The 22,857-nt window shown below is 52.1% G+C and overlaps 1 protein-coding gene across 15 annotated transcripts in view; it reads right to left on the bottom strand.

Moving 5' to 3' along the window:
• Positions 1–22,857, bottom strand: part of UBR5 (ubiquitin protein ligase E3 component n-recognin 5) — a 2,036,132-nt gene that overhangs the window by 721,195 nt on the left and 1,292,080 nt on the right. The gene's annotated exons all lie outside the window — the stretch shown is intronic.

Below are 22,857 nucleotides of genomic sequence, written 5' to 3'. Positions count from 1 at the left end.
GTGGCAGCCTAGGCAGCCCCTCAGACCAGATGTGGATTGTAGGTTAGGTTCAGGGGGCATCTCTAAGATGCCCTCTGTCATGCATTGTACATTAAATCCTGCACTGGCATCAGTGCGGGTTTAATGAGCTGAGAAGTTTGATACCAAACTTCTCAGTCTTCAGTGGAGCCATGATGGTGCTGTGGAGTTCGTGTTTGACGATCCCCATGCACCATAATCAATGAATCAATCAGGGTACTTGTAAAGCGCGCTACTGCTAGGGAAGGGTGCCGCTACTGCTCGAAGAGCCAGGTCTTGAGGAGTCTTCTGAAGGCGAGTAGGTCTGGGGTCTGTCGTAGGTGGGTTGGGAGGGGGTTCCAGGTCTTGGCGGCAAGGTAGGAGAAGGATCTGCCGCCGGTGGTCGTACGTTGGATGCGGGGGACAGCTGCGAGGGCGAGGCTGGCGGAGCGGAGCTGGCGGGTGGGGGTGTAGAAGCCGAGTCTGCTGTTCAGGTAGGCTGGTCCGGCGTTGTGGAGTGCTTTGTGTGCATGGGTGAGGAGCTTGAAGGTGATCCTCTTGTCGATGGGGAGCCAGTGCAGGTCTCTCAGGAGGGGGGTGATGTGGCTGCGGCGGGGGGGCGTTGACGATCAGTTGGGCGGAGGCGTTTTGGATGCGTTGTAGCCGCCGTTGGCGTTTGGCTGGGATTCCTGCGTAGAGTGCGTTGCCGTAGTCCAGTCTGCTGCTGACGAGGGCCTGAGTCACTGTTCTTCTTGTTTCGGTCGGGATCCACTTGTAGATGCAGCAGAGCGTGCGTAGGGTGTTGTAGCAGGAGGAGGAGACGGCATTGACCTGCTTGGACATGGAGAGGGAGGAGTCTAGGATGAATCCTAGGTTGCGTGCGTGGTCGGTGGATGTCGGTGCTGTCCCCAGAGCGGTCGGCCACCAGGAGTCGTCCCAGGCTGAGGGGGTGGGTCCGAGGATGAGGACCTCCGTCTTGTCCGAGTTCAGTTTCAGGCTGCTCCTCATCCAGTCGGCGATTGCCTTCATACCCTCGTGGATGTTGGTTTTGGCGGTGTGAGGGTCCTTGGTGAGGGAGAGGATGAGCTGGGTGTCGTCGGCGTAGGAGATGATGTTGAGGTTGTGATGGCGGGCCACTTGTGCGAGGGGGGCCATGTAGATGTTGAACAGCATCGGGCTGAGGGATGAGCCCTGGGGGACGACGCAGATGATGTCGGTGGCTTCTGACCGGAAAGGTGGGAGGCGGACGCTCTGGGTTCTGCCGGAGAGGAAGGACGTGGTCCAGTCAAGGGCCTTCTCTTGGATTCCAGCTTCTTGGAGGCGTGTATTTAGGGTGCGGTGGCAGACCGTGTCGAATGCGGCTGAAAGGTCCAGGAGGATGAGGGCTGATGTTTCGCCGTTGTCCAGTTGGCATCTGATGTCGTCTGTGGCGGCGATGAGGCCTGTCTCGGTGCTGTGGTTTCGTCTGAATCCGTATTGGGACGGGTCCAGTATGTTATTGTCTTCGAGGTGGGGGACCAGTTGAATGTTGACGATTTTCTCGATGACCTGCGCCGGGAACGGGAGCAGGGAGATGGGTCGGAAGTTCTTGAGGTCCTTGGGGTCCGCCTTGGGATTTTTGAGGAGGGCGTTGATATCGGCGTGCTTCCAGCTTTCCGGAAATGTCGCTGTTTCGAAGGAGATGTTGATGACCTTCCGTAGTTGGGGTGTGATGGCCACGTCTGCTTTGTTGAATACGTGGTGTGGGCATGGGTCTGACGGAGATCCTGAGTGGATGAAGTTCATGATCTTGCGTGTCTCGTCGTCGTTGGTGTTGGCCCAGGAGGTCAGGCGGTTGGCGCTGTTGGTGATCGCAGGGGGGGAGTGGAGTCGTGCATCGTCGGTGCGGTCGTGGTGTTGAAGCGGTCGTGGATGTCAGCGATCTTGCAGTGGAAGAAGATGGCCAGTGAGTCGCACAGTTCTAGTGAGGGCGGGATGTCGTTGGCGCTGGCGTTGGGATTGGAGAGTTCTTTTACGATGCAGAAGAGCTCTTTGCTGTCGTGTGTGTTGTTATCCAGGCGGTCTTTGAAGGAGGATCTCTTGGCTAGTTTGATGAGGTGGTGATGTCTGCGGGTGGCGTCCTTGTGGGCTGCGTGGTTTTCTGGCGTTCGTTTGGGGAGCCATTTCTTCTCCAGCTTACGGCAGGCGCGTTTGGAGGTCAGGAGCTCGTCGGTGAACCAGGTGGCTCTCTTGCTGGCGTGGCTGTTGGAAGGTCTCTTGAGTGGGGTGAGGGTGTTGGCGCAGTCGTCGATCCACTGTCTGAGGTTGCGGGCTGCAGCGTCAGGGCAGGTGGGGTTGATAGGTGGGTTCTGGGCGAGGGTGGTGGTCAGCTGGTCTTCGGTGACTTTGTTCCAGCAGCAGCGAGGCAGCTGTTGGGTGCGATGGTGCGTGGTTGGTTTTTTGAAGGTGAAGTGGATGCAGCGGTGGTCGGTCCAGTGGGGTTCGGAGGTGTGGTCGAAGGCGACGTGGGTGGAGAAGACGGCATCCAGCGTGTGGCCTGCGGCATGGGTGTGTGCGGTGACGAGTTGTCTGAGGCCGAGGTTGGCGGAGTTGGCGTCGTTGTTGTTCTTGAGGTGGAAATTCAGGTCCCCGAGGAGGACGTAGTCCGTGGAGGCGAGTGCGTGGGTGCTGGCGAGGTCGGCGATGGAGTCGCTGAACTGAGCCCGGGGTCCGGGGGGTCTGTAGATGAGTGTTCCTCTGAGGGTGGTGTTGGGGGTCGTGTGGATCCGGAAGTGCAGGTGTGCGGCGGTGTTGAGGGTGTCGTCTGCGTGGGTGGTGACCTTGAGGAAGGACTTGTATACAATGGCTATTCCTCCTCAGATTCCGTTGGCGCGGTCCCTGCAGGTGATCTTGTAGCTGTCCGGGATGGCTATGGCGATGTCGAGTGCCGAGGAGTCGTTCCACCAGGCCTCGGTGAGGAAGGCCACGTCCGGGTCGGAGGTGTCGAGCAGGTCCCAGAGCTCGACGGCGTGTTTGCGTGCGGAGCGGGTGTTGAGCAGTATGAAGCGGAGGTTGTTGGGTCTAGTCCTTGGAGGTTTGGTGGCTCTGTCGCAGGTGAAGCTGCAGGTGCGGCATGCGAAGGGACCGTGGGTCCTTTTCGGGGCAGCCTGGAAGCAGGTGTGGTTTCGGCCGGCGTCGAGTGCGTGGAGGGAGTCGGCATCATACCCGAGTCTGGCGTTGTGGCGAGCGTGGGGTCCAGGGGTTCTGGCGCTGGGCGTGGTCCGGGCTCAGACGGGCTTGCCTTTGGCGCGCGTCCGCTGCGCGGCCTCCATAAGAGGGGTAGAGGGAGGGAGGAGCAGCTGGGAGGCGGGAGTGGGGTGGCCAATGGGATGTTCGGAGGGGCGGGGCCGCAGGGGAGCAGCAGCGGGAAACTGAGATGGAAGAGCGGGAGGCGGGCGAGGGGAGCGGGAACCAGGCAACAGAGAAAGGAATTAGGGACAGGGATCAGGACTCAAGGACAGGGCAAGAAACAGGGCAACAGGCGGGAAATGGAAAACGGAGCAAAATCGAACCAGCGGCACACAGAGGGGCAGCGCAGTGGCTGGGGAGCGACCGAGCAAGGCATATACTCTTAAATGGCAGCACTGTGCCCAGGAATGGGCCTGGGTACTGTAGGGGCACAGGACCCATGCTCCTGTGCGCACACCACTGGCATAGGGCACCCAGCTAGAGGGGCAGCTGATGTATGCCAGGGCAGTGTATGTTGTGGGTATGGTACACATATGTGTGCCATGTCGTCTCTCTGTTTTTTCCTATACCCAGACACTCAGCCTGCAAGGGCAGTGTGTTTGTGTCAGGGTACAGGGCCTCTAAGGGTGGTACAATAAGTGCTGCAGCCCTTAGAGGCCTTCCCTGATCACAAGGCCCTGGGTACCTAGGGTACCATTTACCAGGGACTGACATGTGGCCAGGGTTTGCCAATTTGGGTTTTAGGTTTTAGCACAGTTTTTAGGGAAGGAACATAGGCCCTGGGCACCTGATTGGCAGGAGCCCAGTGCACACTCAGTCAAAGTACATTCAGCAATTCAGCAAAAAGTGGGGGCAGCAAGAAAGATGCCACTTTCTCACAGGCACGCCCCACAGTTTGAAGACCTATGCTGTAGGGGCACTATACCAGTGGTGTACCCTCACCACTGGTATAGTGCACCCAGCTAGAGGGGTGACTGACCTATGCCAGGGCAGTGGGTTGCAGGCATGACACAGAAATGTGTGCCATGTCGACTATTCACTTTGTTCTGCACCAAAACACGCAGCCTGCAAAGGCAGTGTGTGTGTGCAAAGGTACAGGGCCTCTAAGGGTGGCACAATAAGTGCTGCAGCCCTTACAGGACTTCCCTGGTCACAGTGCCCTTTCCAACACAAGCCCCCCTCCCCCCCAGCCCAAAGGCCAGGAGACTCAGCCAAAGCTGGGAGAGTCTTCCTAATCTTTCAGGCGAGGAAGAGTAGAGGAAGAGATTTGAAAGTTTCAGGGCCTACTGTGCCTTACATCCTTATGTCCAGGTCAGTCCCTTTGGGGAGCTGGTCTACTTCAACAGTTTCAAGACCTAATTCCCAATGCTCTTTTCCTAGCTCTTTACCCCATCTTTTTAGTTTGGGTTCAGAGGTATCTACATCTGCAAATTCTAACGTAGCTAGGGCAAAGCCCAGCTTACCCACAGAGGTTACCCACAACTTGAGCAACCCCACCATGACCGATAAGGCCAGTGGTCCTAACTTGCTATTTGGCAGGGGGCTAGGCCACCATGCCAAGGTCAGTGCTGCCATGAAGGCTAACACCCTGCAGAGGCTACTGACTGCTGCCAGTGCCCAGAACCACACCTTTAGCTCCTCACTGTTAAGTGAAGGGGCTACCTTACAGGCTTCTTTGGGTTCTGGTTGCCTCTCTGCTGTTTTAGGGTGGGGGGTTACTACACTTGGAAGTGAACACCCTTCTTCCACCCTCTGTTCTGACAGCTGAGGAGCCACTAACTGAGACTGGACAGTTGCCTGACTAGTCAGGGCTTTTTGTTGACTAGGGGAGACTTCACAAGAGCCAATTTTGGAGCTCTCCCTTACTGGGATAGAATCTCCCTGGCGCACTTGAACAGTTGCTCACCTTTCCTACACTGTCTTTTCTTTTTCTTATGGGGCTTAGCTGCACTAATTGCTGGTTGAGCCCCCCACCCCCCCCCCGCAGGTTTCTTGGGTGAGGTCTGGCATTGGACAAGTGCCTCTCTTTGGCTCTGGGTGGTCATTCCCAAGGAAACAATCAAGGGGGAGGTCTTTAGTGACTACCACCTTTCTCAATCTAATGGACCCAGCTATTTCTAGGAGCACTACAGCCACAGGCCTAACAGTGACACCCCCTGGGACAGCCCTTACTCTCTTTGTTTTCCCTGGGACATACTGCTTTGGGAGAAGCAATTTGTCATGCACCACAGTGTGACAGGCACAGGTGTATCAGGGCAAGGGCTGGGATTCCATTCACCGGTAGGTGGTGGAAGAGTCTACTCCCCTCTGAAATCTCCAACTCACCTTTTGGGCCAATTTTCCAGTTGAAGGCTATGAGAGCTTCCTCATCTGAGGAATCACCCTTTAAAGCTAAACTGGCAACCACTGGAGCTACACTAGGGGCTGTAATTTCTTTTAGGACAGCTAGGGTCCTTGGTGTGGTGTCCTGTCTTTTGGCAGTTGACACCATACCCTGTTGGGATCCCAATTCTTACCTTGGTACCCAGTTTTAGTTTGTGAGGTGTCTTTGGGACCTCCCTCCTGGTCAGGTTTTTGGGGAGCTACCTGGAACTCCTTACTGTTATCTTTTACATGCTCACTGTCTTTGCTCTGGGGAGGTTTTGTAACCCCTTTCTTTTGGTCACCCCCAGTGGATGTCCTAGTTACCCTTGTCTTGACCCAATAGTCCGCCTTCTTTCCTAATTCTTGGGGAGAAATTGGACCTAGGTCTACCAGGTACTGATGCAACTTTTCATCAATGCAATTACTTAATGTGTGTTCTTTCATGAACAAATTATAAAGCCCATCATAATTCTGCACTTTGCTACCAGTCAACCAGCCATATAGAGTCTTAACGGAGTAGTCTACAAATTCCACCCAGGTCTGACTGGGTTTTCTGAGCCCCCTGAATCTAATTCTACACTCCTCAGTTGTGAGTCCAAATCCCTCAATCAGAGTTCTCTTCATGAGGTCATAAGACCCAGCATCTGCCCCACTAAGGGTCAGAAGTCTGTCTCTGCACTTACCAGAGAACAGTTCCCAAAGGATTGCCCCCAAGTGAGTTCTCTTCACTCTTCTGGCTTCATAAGCCCTCTCAAAGCTTGTGAACCATTTTGTGATGTCATCACTCTCTTCATATTTAGGGACAATCCCTTTGGGGATTTTAAGATCATAAGATTGCTCTTTATCCTTATTTAGTTAATTGCTGCCACCATTGATGGGCGCTATCCCCATCTCTGCTCTCTCTTTTCCTAGAGCCAGCAACCTGGTCTCTAGATCCAGTCTTGTGGTCACCCTTACAAAAGGCTGTCCTCCTCACTGAGGCTGTCCTCAATTTCCTCAGTAGTGCCTGACCCACCTATGTGAGATCTAGGTACTGAGAGGTTGATTCTTGGAGTCAAGGGTACTTGAACCCTTTTCTCCCTAGTAAGTGAAGGGGTTTTTCTACCAGGTCATTCCCTTCCTCTACTTCCTCATCTGATTGGTTTTCACCATTTTCAGATGGGTGATCCTTAGCATACCCAGTCAACAGCTCCTGGAGCTTTTGTTTGGTGGGATGGGGACCCATGGTTATGTTTTTAAGTTTACATAGGGACCTTACCTCCTTGCAAGACAAGTGAAGGTAAGGGGTGAGGTCAAGCTCCTCAACCCTGTCCTCTATGTCAATGTGGTTATTTTCACTAACAGCTGGGTTCTTATTTTGAGACATTGTTTAAAAAAATCTTCTAACCCCTCTAACCCTAGCTACAGTGACTTTTTACTTTCAAAAATTCTAAAGGGACTTAACCAAGGCATTAAAAAGACTTTTAGTAATTTTGTAAAAAAAAAAATTTGAAAAGTCAGAAGAACAAGTTACTTAACTTCGGTAACGATATATCTGTAAGAAACATTAGTTAGTTATAGATTCTTTACATTAGAATTACCACGAGGCGTCAGACTGGATCCGAAAAGTTTTTCGTCAGCAGTACCTCTGCACGTTGGAAGGTGGCGTCGGTCGGCTCCTCATTCGTCGTTGGCGTCATGTCGCAGGGATGACGTCGCTGTAGCTATTTAGCTGCCGCCCTTGCGGGCAGATGCCAGTTCTATACACGACTTTCCGCGCCCGAAACACAGCCATGCAAGCCACTGACCACTGGTGCACAAAACTAGGGTCCTGAAAGGATAACCTTAACCCTAGAAAACAGTTCGCAGAACGGGGAGGATTGGCTGGGGCGGTAAGGAATCTTATAACCAACTAATGTTTCTTACAGATATATCGATACCGAAGGTAAGTAACTTGTTCGTCTGAAAGAAACACGTTAGTTATATATTCCTTACCTTAGAATAGATACCCCAGCAATACAAACCCCGGAGGTGGTTCTGCCGACCAAGATCACACCAGAAAGTCCTCGAGAACAGAACGGCCAAAGAAGCCATCTCTCTGGACTTGACAATCCAAACAGCGGTGCTTCGTAAAAGTGTGCAACGAAGCCCACGTAGCTGCCTGACAGATGTCATGCAGAGGAACGTCTCGTCCCAGAGCAGTGGTTTCTGCCGTCGCCATGGTGGAATGGGTTTGCAACCCCACTGGAGGCTCCTTCTTTGCCAAAGAATAGCAGGCTTTGATACACAATACGACCCACCAGGAGATAGTTCGTTTGTGTACGGCCCGACCCTTCTTGGCACCCACGTACCCAAACAAAGAGCTGGTCATCCACCCTGAACTGTTTGGTGCGATCCAAATAAAAGGAAAGCGCACGTTTTGGGTACAGACGGTGGAGCCTCTCTTCCTCCTTCGAACGGTGCGGAAAGAACGTGGGCAAGGTGATGGTCTGCCCGATGTGGAAGGCAGGGACTACCTTGGGAAGGAAGGATGGACGAGTCCGGAGGACAACTTTGTCCGGATGCACAGAGAGAAAAGGAGGCTTAGAACAAAGCACCTGGAGCTTACTCACCCAACTGGCAGAGGTGATGGCCACCAGGAAAGCAGTTTTGAGGGTTAAGAGCCTCAGAGGACAGTTGTGAAGCGGCTCAAAGAGAGCGCACATTAAAAAAGTTAAAACTAGGTTCAAGTTCCACTGAGGCATAACGAAAGGAATAGGAGTAAAGAGATGAGTTATTCCTTTCAAGAAATTAGTTTACCACCGGGAACTTGAAAAGGAAAGGCTGATCTGGAAGACAAAGAGATGGCCGTGAGTTAGCCCTGGATAGTGCCCAGAGCAGAGCCCGGCTGCACCAAAGAACGAAGGTACAAAATAAACGCAGAAAGGGGGCAGGGAGGGGATCCACAGCCTTTGCTGTGCACCATGCCACAAATTTGTTCCACCGGCAGGCGCATACCGTCTTAGTGGAGGGACGCCTGGCTGCCAGATTTAAATCGCAGACTTCGGGAGGCAGGACCCATGCTCCTGTGCGCACACCACTGGCATAGGGCACCCAGCTAGAGGGGCAGCTGATGTATGCCAGGGCAGTGTATGTTGTGGGCATGGTACACATATGTGTGCCATGTCGTCTCTCTGTTTTTTCCTATACCCAGACACTCAGCCTGCAAGGGCAGTGTGTTTGTGTCAGGGTACAGGGCCTCTAAGGGTGGTACAATAAGTGCTGCAGCCCTTAGAGGCCTTCCCTGATCACAAGGCCCTGGGTACCTAGGGTACCATTTACCAGGGACTGACATGTGGCCAGGGTTTGCCAATTTGGGTTTTAGGTTTTAGCACAGTTTTTAGGGAAGGAACATAGGCCCTGGGCACCTGATTGGCAGGAGCCCAGTGCACACTCAGTCAAAGTACATTCAGCAATTCAGCAAAAAGTGGGGGCAGCAAGAAAGATGCCACTTTCTCACAGGCACGCCCCACAGTTTGAAGACCTATGCTGTAGGGGCACTATACCAGTGGTGTACCCTCACCACTGGTATAGTGCACCCAGCTAGAGGGGTGACTGACCTATGCCAGGGCAGTGGGTTGCAGGCATGACACAGAAATGTGTGCCATGTCGACTATTCACTTTGTTCTGCACCAAAACACGCAGCCTGCAAAGGCAGTGTGTGTGTGCAAAGGTACAGGGCCTCTAAGGGTGGCACAATAAGTGCTGCAGCCCTTACAGGACTTCCCTGGTCACAGTGCCCTTTCCAACACAAGCCCCCCTCCCCCCCAGCCCAAAGGCCAGGAGACTCAGCCAAAGCTGGGAGAGTCTTCCTAATCTTTCAGGCGAGGAAGAGTAGAGGAAGAGATTTGAAAGTTTCAGGGCCTACTGTGCCTTACATCCTTATGTCCAGGTCAGTCCCTTTGGGGAGCTGGTCTACTTCAACAGTTTCAAGACCTAATTCCCAATGCTCTTTTCCTAGCTCTTTACCCCATCTTTTTAGTTTGGGTTCAGAGGTATCTACATCTGCAAATTCTAACGTAGCTAGGGCAAAGCCCAGCTTACCCACAGAGGTTACCCACAACTTGAGCAACCCCACCATGACCGATAAGGCCAGTGGTCCTAACTTGCTATTTGGCAGGGGGCTAGGCCACCATGCCAAGGTCAGTGCTGCCATGAAGGCTAACACCCTGCAGAGGCTACTGACTGCTGCCAGTGCCCAGAACCACACCTTTAGCTCCTCACTGTTAAGTGAAGGGGCTACCTTACAGGCTTCTTTGGGTTCTGGTTGCCTCTCTGCTGTTTTAGGGTGGGGGGTTACTACACTTGGAAAGGAACACCCTTCTTCCACCCTCTGTTCTGACAGCTGAGGAGCCACTAACTGAGACTGGACAGTTGCCTGACTAGTCAGGGCTTTTTGTTGACTAGGGGAGACTTCACAAGAGCCAATTTTGGAGCTCTCCCTTACTGGGATAGAATCTCCCTGGCGCACTTGAACAGTTGCTCACCTTTCCTACACTGTCTTTTCTTTTTCTTATGGGGCTTAGCTGCACTAATTGCTGGTTGAGCCCCCCCACCCCCCCCCCCGCAGGTTTCTTGGGTGAGGTCTGGCATTGGACAAGTGCCTCTCTTTGGCTCTGGGTGGTCATTCCCAAGGAAACAATCAAGGGGGAGGTCTTTAGTGACTACCACCTTTCTCAATCTAATGGACCCAGCTATTTCTAGGAGCACTACAGCCACAGGCCTAACAGTGACACCCCCTGGGACAGCCCTTACTCTCTTTGTTTTCCCTGGGACATACTGCTTTGGGAGAAGCAATTTGTCATGCACCACAGTGTGACAGGCACAGGTGTATCAGGGCAAGGGCTGGGATTCCATTCACCGGTAGGTGGTGGAAGAGTCTACTCCCCTCTGGAATCTCCAACTCACCTTTTGGGCCAATTTTCCAGTTGAAGGCTATGAGAGCTTCCTCATCTGAGGAATCACCCTTTAAAGCTAAACTGGCAACCACTGGAGCTACACTAGGGGCTGTAATTTCTTTTAGGACAGCTAGGGTCCTTGGTGTGGTGTCCTGTCTTTTGGCAGTTGACACCATACCCTGTTGGGATCCCAATTCTTACCTTGGTACCCAGTTTTAGTTTGTGAGGTGTCTTTGGGACCTCCCTCCTGGTCAGGTTTTTGGGGAGCTACCTGGAACTCCTTACTGTTATCTTTTACATGCTCACTGTCTTTCCTCTGGGGAGGTTTTGTAACCCCTTTCTTTTGGTCACCCCCAGTGGATGTCCTAGTTACCCTTGTCTTGACCCAATAGTCCGCCTTCTTTCCTAATTCTTGGGGAGAAATTGGACCTAGGTCTACCAGGTACTGATGCAACTTTTCATCAATGCAATTACTTAATGTGTGTTCTTTCATGAACAAATTATAAAGCCCATCATAATTCTGCACTTTGCTACCAGTCAACCAGCCATATAGAGTCTTAACGGAGTAGTCTACAAATTCCACCCAGGTCTGACTGGGTTTTCTGAGCCCCCTGAATCTAATTCTACACTCCTCAGTTGTGAGTCCAAATCCCTCAATCAGAGTTCTCTTCATGAGGTCATAAGACCCAGCATCTGCCCCACTAAGGGTCAGAAGTCTGTCTCTGCACTTACCAGAGAACAGTTCCCAAAGGATTGCCCCCAAGTGAGTTCTCTTCACTCTTCTGGCTTCATAAGCCCTCTCAAAGCTTGTGAACCATTTTGTGATGTCATCACTCTCTTCATATTTAGGGACAATCCCTTTGGGGATTTTAAGATCATAAGATTGCTCTTTATCCTTATTTAGTTAATTGCTGCCACCATTGATGGGCGCTATCCCCATCTCTGCTCTCTCTTTTCCTAGAGCCAGCAACCTGGTCTCTAGATCCAGTCTTGTGGTCACCCTTACAAAAGGCTGTCCTCCTCACTGAGGCTGTCCTCAATTTCCTCAGTAGTGCCTGACCCACCTATGTGAGATCTAGGTACTGAGAGGTTGATTCTTGGAGTCAAGGGTACTTGAACCCTTTTCTCCCTAGTAAGTGAAGGGGTTTTTCTACCAGGTCATTCCCTTCCTCTACTTCCTCATCTGATTGGTTTTCACCATTTTCAGATGGGTGATCCTTAGCATACCCAGTCAACAGCTCCTGGAGCTTTTGTTTGGTGGGATGGGGACCCATGGTTATGTTTTTAAGTTTACATAGGGACCTTACCTCCTTGCAAGACAAGTGAAGGTAAGGGGTGAGGTCAAGCTCCTCAACCCTGTCCTCTATGTCAATGTGGTTATTTTCACTAACAGCTGGGTTCTTATTTTGAGACATTGTTTAAAAAAATCTTCTAACCCCTCTAACCCTAGCTACAGTGACTTTTTACTTTCAAAAATTCTAAAGGGACTTAACCAAGGCATTAAAAAGACTTTTAGTAATTTTGTAAAAAAAAAAATTTGAAAAGTCAGAAGAACAAGTTACTTAACTTCGGTAACGATATATCTGTAAGAAACATTAGTTAGTTATAGATTCTTTACATTAGAATTACCACGAGGCGTCAGACTGGATCCGAAAAGTTTTTCGTCAGCAGTACCTCTGCACGTTGGAAGGTGGCGTCGGTCGGCTCCTCATTCGTCGTTGGCGTCATGTTGCAGGGATGACGTCGCTGTAGCTATTTAGCTGCCGCCCTTGCGGGCAGATGCCAGTTCTATACACGACTTTCCGCGCCCGAAACACAGCCATGCAAGCCACTGACCACTGGTGCACAAAACTAGGGTCCTGAAAGGATAACCTTAACCCTAGAAAACAGTTCGCAGAACGGGGAGGATTGGCTGGGGCGGTAAGGAATCTTATAACCAACTAATGTTTCTTACAGATATATCGATACCGAAGGTAAGTAACTTGTTCGTCTGAAAGAAACACGTTAGTTATATATTCCTTACCTTAGAATAGATACCCCAGCAATACAAACCCCGGAGGTGGTTCTGCCGACCAAGATCACACCAGAAAGTCCTCGAGAACAGAACGGCCAAAGAAGCCATCTCTCTGGACTTGACAATCCAAACAGCGGTGCTTCGTAAAAGTGTGCAACGAAGCCCACGTAGCTGCCTGACAGATGTCATGCAGAGGAACGTCTCGTCCCAGAGCAGTGGTTTCTGCCGTCGCCATGGTGGAATGGGTTTGCAACCCCACTGGAGGCTCCTTCTTTGCCAAAGAATAGCAGGCTTTGATACACAATACGACCCACCAGGAGATAGTTTGTTTGTGTACGGCCCGACCCTTCTTGGCACCCACGTACCCAAACAAAGAGCTGGTCATCCACCCTGAACTGTTTGGTGCGATCCAAATAAAAGGAAAGCGCACGTTTTGGGTACAGACGGTGGAGCCTCTCTTCCTCCTTCGAACGGTGCGGAAAGAACGTGGGCAAGGTGATGGTCTGCCCGATGTGGAAGGCAGTGACTACCTTGGGAAGGAAGGATGGACGAGTCCAGAGGACAACTTTGTCCGGATGCACAGAGAGAAAAGGAGGCTTAGAACAAAGCACCTGGAGCTTACTCACCCAACTGGCAGAGGTGATGGCCACCAGGAAAGCAGTTTTGAGGGTTAAGAGCCTCAGAGGACAGTTGTGAAGCGGCTCAAAGAGAGCGCACATTAAAAAAGTTAAAACTAGGTTCAAGTTCCACTGAGGCATAACGAAAGGAATAGGAGTAAAGAGATGAGTTATTCCTTTCAAGAAATTAGTTTACCACCGGGAACTTGAAAAGGAAAGGCTGATCTGGAAGACAAAGAGATGGCCGTGAGTTAGCCCTGGATAGTGCCCAGAGCAGAGCCCGGCTGCACCAAAGAACGAAGGTACAAAATAAACGCAGAAAGGGGGCAGGGAGGGGATCCACAGCCTTTGCTGTGCACCATGCCACAAATTTGTTCCACCGGCAGGCGCATACCGTCTTAGTGGAGGGACGCCTGGCTGCCAGATTTAAATCGCAGACTTCGGGAGGCAGGTCAAATGATGTTAACTGCCGCCGCTTAATCTCCACACAAGGAGGTGGAGGCCGGACGGGTTCGAGTGGAGGACCGTCCCCTGTTGCTGCAACAGAAGAGCCTCCCGAAGAGGCAGACGGGTTGGAGGATCGATGGCCATGTTGAGCAGCTCGGGATACCAAGCAATCCGTGCCCAATCCGGAGCCACAAGAATGGCTTGGGCCCGGTCGCACCTGATCTTCAACACTCTGGCCAGAAGTGGTAAAGAGGGAAAGGCGTACAACAGACCGCAACTCCACTCGAGATGAAAAGCATCGCCTAGCAAGTGCCGCCTTGGAAATTACAACGTGCAGAATTGCTGACACTGCGCGTTCTCTTCGATGGCAAATAGATCTAACTAAGGCTCTCCCCACTGTCGAAAGAGACCTTGCGCCACGTCAGAGTGAAGACGCTTTTCGTGATCCATCATGCACCTGCTGCTGAGTTAGTCTGCCCTGGCGTTCAGTGAACCTGCCATGTGTTGAACCACCAGGGAAATGCCCTGATGTTCCAGCCATGTCCAGAGGCGCAGAGCCTCCTGACATAGGGTCCACGACCCCATCCTCCCTGTTTGTTGCAGTACCACATGGCGGTGGTATTGTCTGTAAACTCCTGCACTACTCTCCCCTTAACAGAGGTAAGGAATGCCTTCAGTGCAAGTCGGATCGCCTGAAGCTCCAGAATGTTGATATGGAGCCTGGACTCTGCTGGAGACCAGAGGCCTCTGGTCTCCGCCTCTTCCATGTGGTCCCCCCCAGCCAAGGAGGGACACGTCAGTCACTAATGTGTGCTCCGGCTGGGGCAGGGAGAGGGATCTGCCATGGACCCAATGCCAGTTCGTGAGCCACCACTGCAGCTGCTGTGCAGTGCCCTCTGAGATCTGGACGTAATTGGACAGGTTCCCCAGATGCTGCGCCCACTGGAACTTCAGGTCCCATTGCAGAGCCTGCAAATGCCATCTGGCATGAGTGACCAGCAGGATGCAGGAGGCCATGAGGCCCAGCAGCCTCAGGGTCATCCTGACCGAAACCCAGGATAGAGGCTGAAAGATCGGAATCATATCCTGAATATCCTGGGCCCGCCGTTCGGGAGGATAGGCCAGAAAAAGCATTGTATCCAGAACTGTTCCGATGAAGAGGAGCTTCTGAGAGGGAATCAGGTGCGACTTCGGCACATTAATGGAGAACCCCAGGAGGTAGGCCGTAGTCTGGAGGTGGGAGACGATAGTCTGGGGCGAGCCCGCCTTTACCAGCCAGTAATCAAAGATTGAATATGCTACTTACCAGTATGCATCTGTTCTTGGCATGTAGGGCTGCTGACATTCATATCTGTGCATAGATCGCCGCCTAGTGTTGGGTCCGGATGTTTGCACGTTGTTGTCCTGGAAGAGTCTTCGAAGTATCCTTGGATAGGTGACTCCTCCCATGGACTACAGTGCGCATGGGCATCCTCTCCATCCTCAGATTGTTTTTCGCCATTGTGGCAGTGATGGAGTAGATACAGAAAGTGATGACCATGCTTGCAATAATTCTGAGAGCTGCAGCTGCGACAGGCGCCGGGGAGGAGGGAGGGCGATATGAATGTCAGCAGCCCTACATGCCAAGAACAGATGCATACTGGTAAGTAGCATATTCAGTTCGAGGCATGTGGGCTGCTGAATTCATATCTGTGCATAGAATACATAGCAGTGCCCTCTATTGGCGGCGGCTACCCGTGCCAGCTGCAGCGGTCTGAAAAAGTGTTTTGAGAACAGCCTGTCCTACAGCTGCCTGCTGTTTTGACTGCACATCTACGCAATAGTGTTTTGTAAATGTGTGTGTAGTGGACCATGTGGCTGCTCTGCATATATCATGCAGGGGAATATTTCCTGGGAAGGCCATGGAAGCCCCCAACTTGCGTGTTGAGTGGGCTCGTGGTGGAATAGTTAATGTGCGTTTTGCCTTTTGATAACAGATTTGAATACACTTAACTATCCATCTGGCTATCCCTGCTTTGGAGATGGCGTTACCTTTGTGGTGTGGGGCAAAGGCAACGAATAGTTGTTTTGTCTTCCTGAAGGGTTTAGTCCTGTCGATGTAGTACATGAGGGCCCTCCGTACATCTAGTGTATGTAATGCCCGCTCTGCAACAGTTTGTGGGTTTTGGAAGAAAACGGGCAGTTCAATAGTCTGGTTCATGTGGAACTGCGATATTACTTTGGGCATGAATTTGGGGTTGGTACGTAGTACGACCCTGTTGGCGTGAACCTGAATAAATGGCTCTTGAACGGTTAGTGCCTGGAGTTCACTAACTCTTCTTAGGGAAGTGATCGCTACCAGGAAGGCTACTTTCCAGGTAAGGAATTGAATCTCGCATGAGTGTAGAGGTTCAAAGGGTGGACCCATCAGGCGTGTGAGGACCAAGTTGAGGTTCCACATTGGAGCCGGTGGGTGACTAGGTGGAATGACTCGTTTGAGTCCTTCCAAGAATGCTTTGATGGCAGGCACTCTGAATAGAGAGAGGTGCTGCCTGGTTTGCAGATAGGCTGATATTGCGGTCAAATGGACACGTATAGAGGTGTACGCCAGGTTGCATCGGTATAGGTGTAAGAGGTAACATATGATGTCGTGGATGGATGCGTCCAGCGGGTTAATGTCATTATTACCGCAATAAATGACGAACCTTTTCCATTTGGCTGCATAGCAAGCTCTTGTAGTGGGTCTCCTGGCCTCCTTGATGATGTCCATGCAGTCAGGTGGCAGATTGAGATAGCCAAACTCTAGGACTTCAGGAGCCAGATCGCCAGGTTCAGCTGTTGCGGATCTGGGTGCTGAACCTCTCCATGGTTCTGCGTCAAATGCGCGGGTTTGATCCGCAGCCTTTGATGCGGTACCACGGAAAGTTCGAGGAAGGTGGTGTACCACGGCTGGCGTGCCCACGTGGGAGCAACTAGGACGAGTGTCAGGGAGTGTTGTCGGAGTTTGCGAGCCACCAGCGGTATCAACGGTGCTGGGGGAAAAGCGTACGCAAATCTGCCGGACCAGTTCATCCATATCGCATTGCCCTGCGACTGCGGATGTGGGAATCTGGCGGCGAAGCTTTGGCATTTTGCGTTTTCGCTTGTCGCGAATAGGTCTATCTCTGGGTGACCCCACTGCTGGAAGTACGGTTGGAGTACTGATGGGTGTAACTCCCACTCGTGCATCTGGTGGCTGTGTCTGCTGAGCAGATCCGCCATCTGGTTGTCCTTGCCGGGGAGGTGTTCCGCCATGAGGAACATGTTCCTCTGAATGGCCCACTTCCACATGCTCTGAGCCAGATGAGACAACTGTGGAGAGTGTGTCCCTCCCTGTTTCTGTATGTAGTACATTGCGGTCATGTTGTCCGTCCGGATCAACACGACCTTGTTGCACAGATGTACTTTGAAAGCCTTCATGGCCAGGAAGATTGCCATCAGTTCCAGAAGGTTGATGTGCATCTTCTTCTGTTGTGTCGTCCATAGTCCCTGCACTGTGTAGTGTAGTACATGAGCTCCCCATCCCTGGAGAGACGCGTCCGCTGTCAGTACTATTTGTGGAACAGGCTCTTGGAACGGTCGCCCCTTGCAAAGGTTTTGTGGATTCCACCAATGCAGAGAGTTGTATGCCCGACCGCTCACCAACACTAGGTCTTTCAACTGTCCTTGAGCCTGATTCCACTGACGTGCTAGGCACTCCTGAAGTGGGCGCATATGTAATCTCGCGTGCGGGACTATGAAGATGCAGGAGGCCATCATGCCTATCAACTGCATAAACACTCGCGCTGGAAGCGAGTGATTGGGTTTGAACTTGGAGATCAGCAGTTGTATGCTGTTGATCCTCACTAAACTTGGCTGAGCTGAGGCCGCCAGAGTGTCTATAGTCGCGCCCAGGTACTGTTGTACGTGTGCGGGCTGGAGATGGGACTTTGGGTAATTTAGTGAGAATCCCAGACTGTGAAGAAGGTGAATGGTGCGGGACATATGGCTTGCACATTGCTGGGCCGACTTCGCTTGAACGAGCCAGTCGTCTAGGTAGGGGTAGACGTGTATATGCTGCCTCCGTAAGTGTGCTGCCACCGTAGCTAGGCACTTCGTGAAAACCCTGGGCGCTGTTGTCACGCCGAAGGGAAGGACTTTGAACTGATAGTGCTGCCCCTGAACAGTAAACCTGAGGTATTTTTTGTGTGAGGGGTGGATGGGTATGTGGAAGTACGCATCCTTGAGGTCCAGTGATGCTAGGAAGTCTCCCTGCTTGAGAAGCGGAAGGACTTGCTGTAGAGTGAGCATGTGAAAGTGCTCTGAAAGAATGTACTGGTTCAGGGGTCTTAGGTCTAATATAGGCCTGAGCGACCCGTCCTTTTTTGGAATTAAGAAGTAGAGGGAGTAAACCCCCGTGCCCTGCTCGTGGATGGGTACGAGCTCGATAGCGCCTTTTAGAAGCATACTTTCTACCTCTTGCTGTAAGAGCGTTAAGTGCTCTGAGGACATAGGACGGTTTCTTGGTGGTATTGTGGGTGGAGTGGAAGTTAACTCCAGACAGTAACCGTGTTTTATAATATCTTTGACCCACCTGTCCGTGGTGATGGAGTTCCACGTGGACAGGAACCGTTGTAGCCTTCCCCCGACAGGTGTTATGTGGTCGGGAGGAAGGGAGAGGGCGTCACTGCTTGTTCTTGGGGGAGGACCTGGTGTTGCCGTAGCCACGTCCTCTGCCCTTGGTACTGGAGCCACGATAGCCACCTCGGGTGTTCTTATCGTAGGTGGTCTGCGTATTACCCTTGTTATATGTTTGTTGTGACCCCTGTCCTCTACCTGCCCCCTTGTTTCCGGGGCGACGAAAGGAGCCGCTCCGAAAGGACTGAGTTTGTAGGGCGCCCATGGACTTTGCAGTGTCCGTGTCCTTTTTTATCTTCTCGAGGGTGGTGTCAACCTCAGGTCCGAACAAAAAGTCGGGGTTGACGGGCTGATTAAGTATATTGTTTTGTACCTCAGGCTTGAATCCTGAGATACGTAGCCAGGCGTGACGTCGTAGGATGACGCTAGTGTTGATGGCCCTGGCAGCCGTGTCTGCAGCGTCTAGTGCACATTTAATGGCAGCATTTGTGAGTAGCTGTCCCTCTCTGATAAGGATTTCTGCACCTTCTTTGTAGGGGTCAGGGAGGTGCTGAAGAAGTTGCTCCAGTGTGTCATAGTGCGCTCTATCGTAGCGAGCGAGGAGCGCTTGAGTGTTAGCTATGCGCCATATGTTTGCAGCTTGTGCGGCAACTCGCTTGCCGGAGGTCTCTAGCACCTTGGACTCTTTGTCCGGGGGAGGAGCGTCACCCGTTGTCTGCGAGTGTGCCCTCTTGCGGGCATTCGCCACAACGATGGAGTCGAGTGGTAATTGGCCTCTGATGTAAGTAGGATCCCCAGGTGCTGATCTGTATTTTTTATCGATCCTGGGGTTTATCACTCGTGCCCTGGTGGGTTCCTTGAAAATGTCAGTGGCTGGCTTGAGGACCCCCTTCAACATTGGCAGAGTCTTTACATGTCTTTCTGAGGATGCAAAGGTGTCCATTAGAAAGTCATCTTCGATGATATCAGAGTGAAGCTGTACATCATGGTTGTTTGCCGCACGTTCAATCAGAGCGTTGAACGCCGCAGTATCCTCTGTGGGTGATGTTTTTGGCCCATATAGTTGTGTGTCCTGTGCATCAAGAGGTGCACTGGGGTCTGCAGGGTCGCCCCAAGTTTGGTCAGGGTCCTGCTGGTCATCAGGGTCCGTGTCCACATGGTAGGGGACTTGTTCATCCAAGTAGTCCCCCAATGCATCCGTGTCGGAGCGTGTGGGGGAGGCCCGGTGTGGATCCTGGTAGGGTGAATAGAAGGGTTCATACAGGAGAGGTTCTGAGTCCACAGGCAGCTTCCTCTTTAGCGGGATCCTGAAAGGTTCCAATGGCGGTTCCGAAGTTATCCTTCGGCCGTGGAGAATCATCCTGCCAGTGTCGGCGTCGATGACGTGTGACGGAGACGGCTCGACAGGTGTAACCGCAGTTTTGGTGACCTGTGTCCTGAGTTGAAACGCCTTCGGGATTGTGGGTGGAGGCAAGCCGAAGGTAATGCTGGTCGGCACCGACGAAACCGCCGGAGCCGAACCGGAACCCGACGGGTCCTGGAGGGCGTCCTTGGATCTGCAGCCTGGCATCGCGCCAGGCCGTACTCGGGGCGCCTTAGAGGTCGTGGCCCCCGCCAGGGTCGTCGAGGCGGCTGCAGATATCTTCTGCGCCCGTGGCGCATCGAGTCGAGGTGCGGAGATCACCGTCGACGTCTTCGACACGTGAGGTTTTGGTGTCGTCGAGGGAGTGCTGCGAGGCGTAGCAGGCGGGACGGCCCTCGGTGTCGGTGGCGTCGACGCCGGTAACCGGGCAGGTTTGTCGGCGCCGATGACCTTCTTCCGTTTGTCGACTCCCATGTCGCCCGTCTCGAGTTCGGCACCGAAGTCTCTCTTGGTGCGGTCGGTGCCGACCCGGTGCGCTGGCGTCGAAGGTGTTGAAGGCCTCGATCCGACTAGCGCCACTTTCGGTTTCGGTTTCGTAGGAACCTGAGCAGCTTTCGGTTTCGGTTTCGTGGAAGGGAAACCAGCTGGCTTAAGCGGTAATGGCTGCCGCTGAACGTCCGAGGCCGGGCCCGAGGGCGGGGCCGAAGGACTGCGTGATAGGTCTCGGGTAAGGCCCGAAGGCGATCCCTCGACCGGAGCCATAGTCTGTGGCGCTGGTGAAATTTCGGTCTGAACAGGTAGGCCTTGTTCATCATCGGAGCTACTCTCTTCGGCTCCTAAGGCCTCCTCGTCGTCTCCTACCTCGGTGTCGTCTTCACCTCTGTGGAAGAGTGACTCGTCGGCCTCGTCCGATCCGGGTTCGTGTTCGTGTTCGGAAAAGACTTCTACTTCTTCGACGTCGTCAGCCTCGTCGAAGATGTCAGCTGGGGCCGGTGCCGCGTGCTGCGCTTCGAGCCTCGCCGCTCGACGATTCCGCAGAGTCTTCTTTGAACGGAACCGGGCACAGGCCATACATGTCGATTCGTCGTGGTCCGGCGAAAGGCATTTGTTGCACACCGGATGGACGTCGATGTGTGGGTACTTCGCATTGCATACCGGACACCTTTTGAATGGCGTCCTGGATTCCATCGTCGAAGTAGAGTCGATGGACAGGCAAATGCGAACAAAGTCGGTGCTGAAAGTTAGTAAACTAACAAAAAGTATCGAAACCCGATCGATAAACAGTACCGACGCGAACTAAAGGCCTTGTGGCCTCGACAAAAGTTTTTCCTAACTTGAGCTAAGATAGCACATCCGAACCCAATGGCGGAAAAAAACAATCTGAGGATGGAGAGGATGCCCATGCGCACTGTAGTCCATGGGAGGAGTCACCTATCCAAGGATACTTCGAAGACTCTTCCAGGACAACAACGTGCAAACATCCGGACCCAACACTAGGCGGCGATCTATGCACAGATATGAATTCAGCAGCCCACATGCCTCGAACAGGGGAAGACTGGAACCCAGTAGGGGAAACTGGAACCCCTGATCTGAGCAGATGAACTGCGACCACCGCCATCACTTTCGTGAAAACCCGAGGGGCGCTTGTAAGGCCAAAGGGGAGCACGGTAAATTGAAAGTGCTCGTGACCTACCGTGAACCGCAGGTAATGCCGGTGGGCCGGCAGGACGGGAATGTGGAAATATGCGTCCTGCAGGTCCAACGCTACCATACAGTCTCCTGGATACAAGGCAGACAAGACCGGAGCCAGAGTTAGCATCTTGAACTTCTCCTTCCAGAGGAAACGATTGACGTCCCTAAGGTCCAAGATAGGATGCAGGCCCTTGTTGTAAGAAACTGGCTTTATAAATACTGCACCAAAGTGAGGTACAGTGTGTCTAGAGTCCCAGGGTCTCCAGAGGTTTGGCAGAGGTTAAAGTTAGATAGAACTTTACTCTCTAAAGTGGTAGCTTGGTCGAGCAGTAAGGCAGTATCAGAGGACAGTGTTAAGCATTTGATGTACACACTCAGTCAGCAAATGAATTCACACACTTGAGAACTGAACTCTAGGCCAATTGTTTTTGTATAAAAAGATATATTGTTTTATTTCTAGAACCCAGCAAGCCTGGTACAGGTAAGCATAAAAATACTTTGCAGTAGTAAATTACTTGTATGAACCCAGTTCAAAATTGTAGTATAACTTGTACTGATTCGAATGAATCGGCTTTTTAAGAAAAATGCAATAAATTACTTTTCAGATTACTTTTGCTAACGCAGGGCTGGATCCTAGATTCAGCACTGGGACATTTCCTGAAAACAGTTGAGTAAATTCGTTTTAGTTAGAGGTACGATTTTTAAAGAATATTATTGTATTTCAAAAGTTGACAAACTTTTTCACATAGAATCACCAATGTTATCCTATGGGAGGAAATTTACTTAGCAGTTAAGTTACTTTAACTACACTTTTCTTACTCAGTGCTGGATACCTAGATTCTGCACTGGGACATCTCCTGAAAACAGTTGAAAAAATTTGTTTTGGTTAATCGGGTGATTTTTAAGGAATATTCTCCGTTTTCAAAAGTCGACACTTTTTGGGAGAAAAAGTGTCAGTTATTCAATGAGGAAAAAGAGGTTATCGGTTTCCAGGTAGGTAATCGGTCTTTGGAGTTAGGGTTCTGGGGTAAGACTCATGGGTCTTCCAGGGTCAGTGATGCACTGTTGTTGCACCCTCAGCGGCATTCTGGCAGTCGGGTGCAGAGTGTTGAGGACCAATGTTATCCTATCAAGGATAGGGGGACTCCAGTTGGTGGCTGCTGGCAAGCAGGCCATGGGGTTGTGGGAGCAAAGCTCCTAGGGTTAAGCTCAGGGCAAGTTGGGGACCAGGTTAGCACCAAAGGGGCCACCTCAGCGGCACTAGGGCGGCCGGGTGCAGGGTTCCGTCTTCAGGTCGGGTGCCCTGTAGATTTGAATGGATATTCTCCAGGACAAAGAAACACTGCAGGCTCAGGGATGAGGATCTTTCAGGAGTGACCACCACTTCGAGGGGTAAGTGGGGATGTTGAAGGTTGGTTAGGCACCACTGGGTTGGGCACACAAGGCTGTAGGGTGTCGGGTGCAGGGGTGCCTTGGGATGTCGGATTTTCTTACCCGCTCTGGTCGCGGTGGGGGGGTCCTCTGGATTGAGGCTGCAGGCATCGTCAGGAGGCTTGAGGCAGGTCAGGGGTTGCCGGAACTCAG

This window comes from Triturus cristatus, chromosome 5_1 (assembly GCF_964204655.1).
Source record: "Triturus cristatus chromosome 5_1, aTriCri1.1, whole genome shotgun sequence".
Lineage (NCBI taxonomy): Eukaryota > Metazoa > Chordata > Amphibia > Caudata > Salamandridae > Triturus > Triturus cristatus.
This window is presented reverse-complemented; position numbering and strand designations above follow the sequence as displayed.